Below are 11433 nucleotides of genomic sequence, written 5' to 3' on the forward strand. Positions count from 1 at the left end.
GTCCCGCGGACAAAAAATTGGTTTTTGTTTTACAGAAGGGAAATTCTGAAGGAAAAAACCAAATCGGTTTGGAGACCATGTTGCTGTGCTGGTTTTATCCTTCGCTGGATGCACTGGGCAGGGGGGGAGGGATTAGGTTTCTGTCATCCTGACGTTTTAGGACTTTTTGTTGAACCCCAAAAGCTTGAAAAAACCCAAATCATGTTGTGAAATATTTTGGTGGACCCAAATCTGTGGTTTTCAGCAAAAACGACGGACAGAGCGGAAAATTGGCACCCCGCTCTCATCAAAACCAACATATTTGAAACTGGTTTGTTTTCTACCTTGCATTTCTATTAGAATTATAATCTAATATTTGATATTAGCATGTAATATATATTATGTTATATGCTAATATATTATGTTGTTATATATATATATATATATTCTATATGTATATCTGTATAATATATATAGAATGTTTTATATTAGAATATTTTGACATCTCATTTCAATAATGCCAAAACATTAATATAATATAATATAATATAATATAATATAATATAATATAATATAATATAATATAATTAATTAATATGCATCAATATTACAATTAATATCAGAACATAATAGTCCAGCCAAAAGAAAGGAAGATTCTCCAATTTGAATAATTTGGAATTTTTTCCCGTTGAAACTGACACGTTCCCACTAAATGTGGGTCTAAAGGTTCCTGGCTGAACGCTGGCCCTGCACTTTCCCGCTCTCTCTGCTCCCCCGATCTACCACCAGCACTGATTAGGTTATTTTTTCTCCCCTTTGTGGCTGATGCTCACATCCCACCTCCGAACAGGCGAACTCAGAGCATCTTGCGGGAGCCGCGTGGGCCGTTCCATCGAAGCGTTTTGTTGCAATGCCCATTTGCCGTGTCATTTCCTGCCGTACATTTCGATAAGTGAAGGATCTGCAGGATTCTCCCATACAGGGGGCTTGAAATTTCACAGGGCTCCTCTATGGACAGTTTCCTCTGTGTTTCTCCATCAGACAGAGCTTACTTTGCACCCTCAGAGCCAGGACAATGATATCTGGCTCCCTGCAGACTTGACTAGCTTGTATCAACGGGTTTCCATTGTGTTTCTAGCTGGAGCGGGAGCCCTCACCCGCGGGTTATGGGCCAGCGCTGCATCCTTGCTAATGCGGTTTGTTCGGTGGCACTCAGCAATGCCTCTAGCTAGGGAAGGGCCGGAAGCAAATGACTGCTCGGGTCTCCCGGGAAATGAAAAGTCTCTGCCCCTAAAAGGGACGTCGTGGTGGCCGTGATCTGCAGCAGGCCAGCTCGCTCTGGGTATGTCTGCATTGCAGTTAGACACCGGCGGCTGGCCCACTGTGGTGCAGACATGGGCAGCGCGTGAACCCCCACCTTTGGGGAGCCCGAGCCCTGCCCCTTCTGCCCAAGGCCCCACCCCTTCTGCCCCCCCAGGGCCCAAGGAGCCACCCCACCCAGCCGCGCCCCTCGCCTTGAGTCCTAGGCCGCTAGCCAGCTGAGCCCCAAGCTCCAGGCTATCAGCCTGAGCTGAGCCCCGCTGGCTTCAGGGGAGAGAGGGAGTGAGGGCGGGGCCTCGGGGGGGAGCGTGGGTGGGGCCACAGCCTGGGTTTGGGAAGGCCTAACCTCCCCTGGCCTATTATACTAGGTGCCCCTGCAGCCCCTTAGCCCGAGTCAGCTGGCCCGCGGGTTTTTAACTTCAGTGTCGACATACCCTGAGCATTAAAAGGCTCACGCCCTTGTGCGTCTGGCATTTTGTTGTGCCATTTATCGATGGGGCTACTTTATCTCAACAAATAATCACCAGCCCAGTGCCTAACACAGGCCTGGTAGGCTCCAGGCAAGGCGTAAACACAGAAAAGGGCGCTCAGTAACTCATCCCGGTGTCTAAAGTCCAGAGCCTCAAAGGCATTTAGGCCGACTGAAATCAAATCATTAGGGGCCTAAATAACGGTCAGGATCTGGGCCCAAGTACCCACCTGGGGAACACAAATGTGACAATAGAGGGGTTTCAATGTAGGAGATTTAACAGGATCCCATGGTTGGAAGCTGAAGCTAGACAAAGCCAGACTGGAAAGAAGGAGCCAAGTTTTAACAGAGCGGGTGATTAACCATTTGGGAAAACTCCCCCAGACCCGTGGGGGGGAGTCTCCGACATTGTGCTCATGAGAAGGGCCAAATTCGACCCAAATCTTTATTCCCGACAGTGCTGGCTAGTGTCTCCGCAATGTGAGGAAAGACAAAGGGGAACAGGGAACATCGGACGCCAAGGCTGAGGGTTCAGACGATGCCGGCAAACTGGGCCCGGTCTGAAGTGGTGATATCAACAAGGGGCTGAGAAATTCCACCCCTTCCCCCATTAGCCAGGACAATCATTAATAGAGAGCGTTGTCTAGTGCAAAGAGCGCTTGATGATGACCTGTTCTGTCCATTCCCTCTGGGGCACCTGGCATTGGCCACTGTTGGTAGACAGGACACTGGGCTAGATGGACCTTTGGTCTGACCCAGTGTGGCTGTTCTTATGACTCAGAAGAGCTGGGTTTTTATTCCTGGCTTTGCCGGGTGACTTGAGCAAAAGTTTCCCCACAAGGCCTCACTTCCCCCATCTGTGAAATGGGGGTAAGGCTTTGTGCTTTGAGATCGACGGGGAAATCTTGGTGTGGTTAGAATCCCTGTTTGTTGGCGAGGTTCTGGAGGGGCCTATAGGAGGCGTGTCAACAGCCTGACTGGCTTGAAGATGAAGCTTGAAAAGTTTACGAGGGGCTGCTAGCATGGGGGTCACACCCTTGTCAGAGGTGGTAAAAAAACATTGACCCAAAAATCCACCTGTCTTGAAAACTTTTGATCGGGAGCCCTCCCCTCCTCGGTTTTAGTTTTTGAACCTATTTTATACATCTTTCTCTTTTTTCCCCCAGTTCGCCACTGGGAAAACGAAGAACCCAACAAAAACAAAGCAATCAAGGAAACACTTGCCATTTTTCAAAAGCAATTTTATTTTAATGTTTTTGGCCAACCCCCCGCCCTAAAAAAAATTTTCCCCTGAAAATTTTTACTCCTAAAAAAAGACTGTTTTTTATTTAAAAAAAAAAGTTTTATAACAAACAAGCATAAAATTCTCCCGGCGCTAGTATTTTGGGGACAGCCACGCTGAAAGGCAGGAAAAGAGAGAGTGAAAAGCAAGATAACGGCAGATGCAAATGAAAATAAAGCCAGGTCAAGGCAAGGAGGAGTAAGGGAGACAGGAAACAAGGCCTCCCCGAGTTTTGTATGGATACTATTGGAAGCCAAATCTTCCACCTTGGATTTGTAGCCAGAAATGTATTTCTCTAAGGGATTGGAATAGAGACAGGGGGAAATGGGGCAAGTCGCAGGGTGCTGGAGTAGGGAGAAGGGGAGGATGGGGCGGGGGAAAGGATGAGGGGCGTAAAGTTCTCATACACCCAGCAAAGTCCAAACTGCAGCCAGTGAGAGGGAACTGGGGGGTCAATAGACAGATTTGCCTTGTCAGAGCAAGCCCCATGCATTTGAACGTGCCATCTGGGTCAGGAGGCTGGTTGGCCTAGTGGAAACAGCTCCGGCTGAGACACAGAATACCTGGATTTTGGTCCCCAGCCCTGGTCTGCTGCATAATGTCGCACAAGTTTGAAACAGCTGGATATTGTGCTGGTGGTTATTAAAGCCAGGGTGCCTCGGTTTCCAGACACGATAAAGCAATTAGTGCCGAGCGTCACAGCTGTGTTGGATGTGACTCAGTTCCAATCCAATGGGCCATGCTGGGCCCCAAACCTGCATCTCCGTGAAGCTGATTTTACTGGGGGTGTTCACAATATGGGCTCTCATCCGGAAAGCACCAGCTAAGTGCGAAGGCCAAGGCCTTACTGGAGTCAATGGGGACAGATCCCAGCTGGTGACAATGGGCGTCTCTCTATTGGAGTCAGTGGGGCCAGATCCCCAGCCAGTGTAAACTAGCCACAGCTCCATTAGGGTAAAAGAAGCCAGCTCCTATAAAAGCCCCACCGATTTATCCCAGCCCAGTGCCTGCCCCAAGGTCCCAAGCTGCCGCTAAGAGGCCTGGCTCTCCAGGTAGGTGCACAGTGCGTCCCTGACCTGGGCAGCTGCCCCGCCCGCCTCTCCCTCAGCCTCCGGCGTCTTCTCGGGCTGCTCGAAGCTGGCACCCAGCCGCCGGGCTTCGGCACCCCAGGCCTCATCGAAGACCTCGTCCTTGCGCTCACAGATGTTGTGGAGGATGCAGCAGGCCGAGATGAGGCGGGGCAAGTTGTCCACTGCACAGTCGTTCCGCGTGGTCAAGCAGCGCCAGCGCCCCTTCAGCCTGGCCACGGCCTGTTCCACTGGCTGGCGGCACCGGCTCAGGGCTTCGTTGAACCGTTCCTGGGCTCCTCCCGGCTCCCCGGGGTAGGGTGTCATGAGCCAGGGCAGGAGAGGGTAGGCCACGTCTCCCAGGACCACCATGGGCACCGACACCCCATCAAGGTCCAACGTCTCTGGGGGGAAGAGCGCCCCCTCCTGGCCTTTCTTGAAGAGGGTGGATTTCCGCAGGATCCGGGCCTCATGGGCTTTGCCCGGCCAGCCAGTGCTGATGTTGGTGAAGTGGCCCCGGTGGTCCACCAGGACCTGCAGCGCCATGGAGTAGTAGCCTTTGCCGTTGATGTACTCGGAGGCCTGGTGCGGTGGGCACTGGATGGGCATGTGAGTAAGGCCGAGGGCCCCGGCGCAGTTGGGGAAGCCCATCTCCCGGAAGCCGGTGGCGATCTCCCGGGCGTCACCCACCTCGATGGCCCGGCGCAGCAGCACCCGCTGGATGGCCCGGCACACCTCCAGCACCACAGCGCCGGCCGTGGAGCGCCCCACCCCGAACTGGTTGCCCACCGAGCGGTAGCAGTCGGAGGTGGCCAGCTTCCACAGGGTGATGGCCACCCGCTTCTCCACGCTGAGCGGGATCCGCATGCGGGTGCGCTGGCGCTGGAGGGCGGGCGCCAGCTCGGCACACAGCCCCACGAAGGTGGCCTTGCGCATCCGGAAGTTCTGCAGCCATTGCTGGTCGGCCCAGGTCTCCAGCACGGTCCGGTCCCACCACTCGGTGCTGCGGGGCCGGACCCACGGGCGACGCCCGGCCGGGCGCTGGCGGGGCCTGGGCACCGGGACGTTGGCCCGGCCCTCCGCTGGCGACTCGTTCCCCGACTCTTCCTCCTCCTCCTCGTCTTCCTCCTCTGCCTCCTTCAGCCGTCTCTCCAGCGCCTGCAGGAAGGCCCAGCCTCTGCGGGCCGAGGCCGCTGCGGAGGCCTCGCTGCGGGCACGCAGGTACCCCATCATGAGGGTGCCTGTCTGCACCAGAGAGAGGATCACTGCATCCCTCCGGGAGGCCTCCATGCCGGGGTGGGAGGAGGCCGGCCTGCAAGTGCCAGGGGGCGGCTTGGGCCCGGTTCGGCTCCCCTCCTGCCTTCCTAGGCCCGGAGCTGGAGATCTCCCACAATCCTGAGCTCCGAAGCTGCCCCACAATGCAGCAGGTTTGGGAGCCGTGCCAGCAGGCAGGGCTGAGCCGCGCTCCTCACGCGCCGTCGGATGGAGCGACACAGCCCCAGTGTGGACACTTGGCAGAACTGCACCGGGACCGGCCTGATTATTAGGGGCTTGGTCTTATGTGTTCACTGAAGGATCCTCGATCCGGTGGACACGGATCTACTGAGATCTGACGGCCGGAAGTTAGAACGAGACCAGTTCAGACTGGAAAGAAAGGGGCAAATTTTTCCCAGCCAGGGGAAGGCGCTGTTGGAACGGCAGATCGAGGCCTGTGAGCGGCTCTCCAACCCCGGCAATTTTTCAATCCGGAGAGGATGTTTGTTTTTTTTTTTTCTCAAAAAGATCTGCTCTGGTCCCAACAGGAATTAATTCAGGGAAGTCCTGTGTTATACAAGGGGTCAGACTGTCTGAGCCCAGCAATCCAGTCTCCTGAATCCCGAAATCATGGCACCTGGTTTCAAAACGGTTATTTCTGCCTTTTGCTTCAAATTAACCTTCTTAATCTTATTTGATTGCCAACTTTATGCAGTTCTCGCTTCCCTTCCTCCCTCTCGTATACTGAATAATTATTTTAAACAGGGCATCAGAGAATTATTTGCTATAATTGTCCTCCATCCACAGGACAGGACAAGCTTAGGGAAGGAGAAATTCATCAGCAGTGAGTTTCCTCCGGTGTTTTTCTAACGGATTGCAGCATTTTTATCCACCTCCCTTTCCGTGTTTATGGGCACGCAGAGAAATTCTTACCCATGGATTGGTTCTGCTTCCGGATATGGTCTGTTCGGTAGGGATGGGGAAAGAGCATTTATTCACGGCTCTGCTCTTACCTAGGGAGCTGGTGGAATCTCCATCCTTAGAGGTTTTTAAGGCCTGGCTGGGATGATTTAGTTGGGGTTGGTCTTGCTTTGAGCAGGGGGTTGGACTAGACACCTCCTGAGGTCCCTTCCGACCCTGATCGTCTATGATTCTATGCTATAATCATCAGCAGGCCGGACTTTCGCTCCTGCAACCTAAGTGCAAGTCCCAGTGAGTACGCTGGATTTTTCCCCTGGCCCGATCTGCTTTGGCTCAAACAAAAGTTATGGGTTTCATGTGGGGATGGTGGTCCAAGAGTGGGTTATGCAGGAAGCCAGCCTAGATTACCGGAGTGGTTTCATCTGGCCTGAATACCTATGAACCTAGTAAATAACAGAGACGAAGAAGCAACGCATCAGGCTTTGATTTTTTGCCTTTTCCCCCACGGTGGTCGCAGAGGTGAAGGTATCTAGGGTTGGTGAAGGGGTAAAACTGATCATGCATGAAAATGCAGCCGTGAGACTTTTTTGGGGCCAAAAACATTTGTTTTGGGGTGTATGTGAAAAAGTGCAGTTTTGACCCGCTGAAATGTTTCATGAATTTGGGTTGATGAGGCCTAGTTGTTCATTTTGGGGAGGGGAAATGGGGAAGGGAAATGGGGAGGGGAACCCCCCCAGGAGAAAACCCCCCCAGGAGAAAACCCCCCCAGGAGAACCCCCCCCCCCCGGAGAACCCCCCCACCATGTTTTATTTCAGCACTTTTGAAACAAAGTGTTTCAGTATTTTCCTTTCACAACATTTCTCTGATGTCATTTAACGTTTTTTGCAAAACCTCAAAAGACAGGTGGAAATGGAGCAGCCAGACAATGCGAGTTTGTCAAAGCAAAGCATTCTCTTTGAGCCAGAAATGAGCTTTTCTCCCTCCCTGGCTTTTTGATTCACCAAAAATGTTCATTTTCGGTCTCGACATGACACCCATTTTTTTTTTAATTGCCAATGAATGGAAGAAGTCTCTGTCGATCCTGCTCTTCTCACAAGTTCTTCCGGGCGGGGACTACTTTTTCGTTCTGGATTTGTCCCACGCGGGCCGGCCCAAGACTGGACAACTAGACATTGCTCAAATAAAAGCAAACATTAGTAACTAGCTGAGATTAAACCTACTCTTCTAAACCTTTATCCAGGGCTAAATTTAAGCAGCTGCATAGTCCACCTGTTAGAGCCTTTGTTAAGGCCCCTGATGGTATAGGGGTCAAATCCCTGGTGTGGCATGAATTATTGGTGTGTGTTTTTCTAAATTTCTTTCAGAGACATATAGACTTTAAGGCCAGAAGGGACCCCCATGATTATCTAGTCCGGTGCTTCTCAACCAGGGGTACTTGTACCTCTAGGGGTGCATAGAGGTTTCCCGGGGTTACATCAACTCATCTCGATATTTGCCAAGTTTCACAAGACCAGACACTGAAATGTAAGTCCAATATTTATATCCCAATTGGTTTATTTTATAATTATAACGTAACAACGAGAAAGTCAGCCATTTGTCAGTCATCATGGGCTGTGACACTTTTATATGTTTAGGGTTAGGGTTAGGGTGCCCTATGCATGCCCCATGCTGCAGAGGAAGGTGACCCCCACCCCCCACCCCACAGGGTCTCTGCCAGTCTGACCCGAGGGGAAACTCCTTCCCGATCCCAAACGTTAGGACCAGTTGGCGGCAGGCCAACGATTTTTCAGATTCACCCCGGGCTTTGGACAATGTCAGCTGAAGCATCTCTAGGCATGTCTCACCTCCGAGGGTCGATCAGGCCCACGACCCAGGCCAACCCGCCCTGAGCTCTCTGCATAGGCAGCATGAGTGATCGTTGTAATTTGGGGTGAGTTTCTGATCAGTGTGAGCAAGGAGAATTTTGGAGAGATTAAAATATTTCTCGCCCAGACTGAGTCTGTAATGCCCCTTGATTTACCAAGCCATTAGCTCAGGCTTTCTGCAAACTCAGGCAACATTGCTGTGTCAATAGCATTTGGGACAGTGTCCCCCCCCCCACAGTGATGGGTTCGGGCTCTCTGCAGACTCAAGAAGCGTCGCTGTGTCAATTACACTTCAGGCAGCTCCCCTCCTCACAGCGATGGGTTCAGGCCCTTGGCAGACCCAGACAGCATCACGGTGTCAGTTACACGTGGGTCCCATTTGCACGATTTCCTTTGCATCAGCAAAACCTAGAAACATTCCTGTCCCTTTCAAAACTGCAACCTGATATTCCAGGCAGGAGCGACGGAGAAAAATACCCTGAGCGGAGCTGAAAGAGCTCAGCTGGGAGAGCAGGAGACGTACAATCTAAAGGGCCAGTCTTGAGGCGTAGCAAAACATTTTGATCTCCAGTGAAGCAGCTGCTCTCAATCTTTTTCAAGCTGAGATTAATTTACTGTATTCCAGTATGAGGTTCATTTTCCTCCTGCCCTGCTGGCCGACAGGTCACGTCTGCCCCATGCCTCAGTTTCCCCAGCTGTGAAATAGGGACATTGCTACTGACCTCCTTTGTAACGTGCTTTGAGATCGGGCTGATGAAAAGCGCTAAAGAAGAGATAGGGCTTATTAACATGAACAGGAAGAATTGTTACTGAGTCTGCTTGGCTTCCTAAATTGCCCCCCTGCACCTCCATCCCACCCAGAAAAAGACCCAACTGGACTAGAGGGGGTGCCGAAAATGAAGAGACTCCTCTATGAAGACAGAGTAGGCCAGGAGAGAAATTTTCAAAGAGCTTACCTGATTTAGGAGCCTAAATCTTGCTTTCAAAAGCCTAAACCCCATTGCCTTTCACCGTGGCAAGGTCCAGAGCATGGGCAACCATGGCCTAGTGGTCAGAGCCAGCATCCAGGAAAAGAGACAGAGCTGGGAATCAGAGCCAAAGGTCAGGGCCGGAGTCAGAAAGCAGGCTGAAGGCTTGACGATTTTTAACCAAAACAAGGTCCCACTGAGATTTGAACTCAGATTACTGGATTCAGAGTCCAGAGTGCTAACCATTACACCATGGAACCAGCTGTAATTACAGGAATTCATCACAGGAGGGACAAGGGTAGGTTTAACGAACAACACACCTACATGTGCCCTGTTGGCAAATAGATTTCCTGTCGCAAGAGAATGAGTCAAGACTTAAAGCAACAAAAAAAGCTTCTCCAGTCCTGAATGGGGAGGAGAAACCAACATCTCAAAGTGGTTCGCAAACAAACAAAAAGTCATTGTGGGGCAGGTGAAACGAAACCCTGTCCTGGAGGCGTTTCTGGAAGATGTTTGAGCCAAAGCCAAGCCAATACGCCGACTGGCCCATGCTGTTGAGGAACTCAGAGTAGATGATTTAATGGTCCCGTTTGGGTTTGCCCTTTATAAATCAATGGACCCCCACCCCCAAAGGTTAGCAAGTGCCTTTTTTTGGGACATGGAAGCTGTCCTTCTCCCAGAATCACGGGACTCCGAGAGCTGAGGCTTTATGGAAAACATCAAATATCGTGAGACGAAATGGAACCAGGAATGCTGGTGACGGTGGGTGATGGATGGTGGGACTCACAACACAGCCACCAAGAATTTCCTCTTCCCCCACGTCCTGCGTGCTTGGCAGGCCCAGGCTGGAGGTACCCAACTTTGGAGTAGGAAACAATGTTGATAACCAGGGCTGGCCTTGTATTTGTGTGAACGAAGGGGAGCCCTGCTCTGGGGCTAAAGGGGTTCAAAAAGGGTCCTGCCGAAACCACAGACCTTTAGATCATGAGTCTAATGCTCGCCCGACAGAGCTATTTTCAGCTGGTCTATGAGTAACTCTGGATGAAGTAACATCCGATGAAGTGAGCTGTAGCTCACGAAAGCTTACGCTCAAATAAATTGGTTAGTCTCTAAGGTGCCACAAGTCCTCCTGTTCTTTTTGCGGATAAAGACGGACACGGCTGCTCCTCTGAAACCTGGAGTGTCAGTGGCTAAAAGAAAATCGCTCCTAGCCCGGCTCCTAGCCTGAAGAAACGCTCCTGGGTCTCTCCGCTTTGCAATCTACGCTCTTCCTCCTCCATTTCCCAGGTGCCCAGGAACAATTCCCTGCACGAAAGAAAGAGGAAAAGAACGTATGGCAAAAAATACGGCGACTTTTGTTAACAATGCCAGAATGCAACTGCCGTGCGCGTCTTCCAACCGATGTCCGGCTCCTGCAATTTTCCCCCTCCGTGCAAATCTTTGGTTTGTTTGCTGCATCGGGTGGATGGTGGGCCAGGAATCAAGCGGAGGTGTGTAGCAAACGAGACAAGTTTTATAGGCCCCTTGTTTCATATGTTGTTCCCATCCCCAGTGATAATGATGGGTAGTGATATCAGCCAGCGAAATAAACGAAGGAATATAAAAAGAATCAGTGGAACAGAAACACTTTTTGGTTTTCATTAAAAATTGTCTCCTATTTTTTTTTTTTTTTTTGCATTTTTGTCAAAAACTTGCTTTGTCAAAACCAAAATCAACTCCCCCAAATCATCCCAAAATGGGACTTTTTCTGCACACTCGTGGGCCATGAGTCTCCACTGGAAAAAAACCACGTTGAGGGAAAATTTTTGACTGGTTCTATTTATTGCGGCAACTACGACAGCTGATGACAAAATATCCACATAGTTCATTATTATTAATAACGCTTAATAATTAATATAATTCCAAGTGATGATAACACTGCCGTGCCATCAGGGACTAGCTGAGGATGGAGCTCGGCTGGTCTCAGTGGTGGCAGATGACAGAAGAAGGAGCAATGGTCTCAAGTTGCAGTGGGGGAGGTCTAGGTTGGATATTAGGAAACACGATTTCACGAGGAGGGTGGGGAAGCACTGGAATGGGTTCCCTAGGGAGGTGATGGAATCTCCTTCCTGAGAGGTTTTTAAGACCTGGCTTGACAAAGCCCTGGCTGGGATGATTTAGTTGGGGATCGGTCCTGCTTTGAGCAGGGGGTTGGACTAGACACCTCCTGAGGTCCCTTCCAACCCTGATATTCCATGATTCTATGAACACCCGTGTGTTAGGTGTTGTACGTACACAAAACAAAAAGATTTTCCCAGCCACAAAATT

At 50.9% G+C, this 11433-nt stretch overlaps 1 non-coding gene across 1 annotated transcript; it reads right to left on the reverse strand.

Annotated features, from left to right (window-relative positions):
* Nucleotides 1-9314: 9314 nt before the first annotated feature.
* Nucleotides 9315-9386, reverse strand: TRNAQ-CUG. Its single transcript has one exon. It is a non-coding gene; the product is annotated as a tRNA-Gln (tRNA).
* Between the last annotated feature and the right edge of the window lie 2047 nt (nucleotides 9387-11433).

Source organism: Chelonia mydas, chromosome 28 (assembly GCF_015237465.2).
Source record: "Chelonia mydas isolate rCheMyd1 chromosome 28, rCheMyd1.pri.v2, whole genome shotgun sequence".
In the NCBI taxonomy this organism is placed as follows: Eukaryota; Metazoa; Chordata; order Testudines; family Cheloniidae; genus Chelonia; species Chelonia mydas.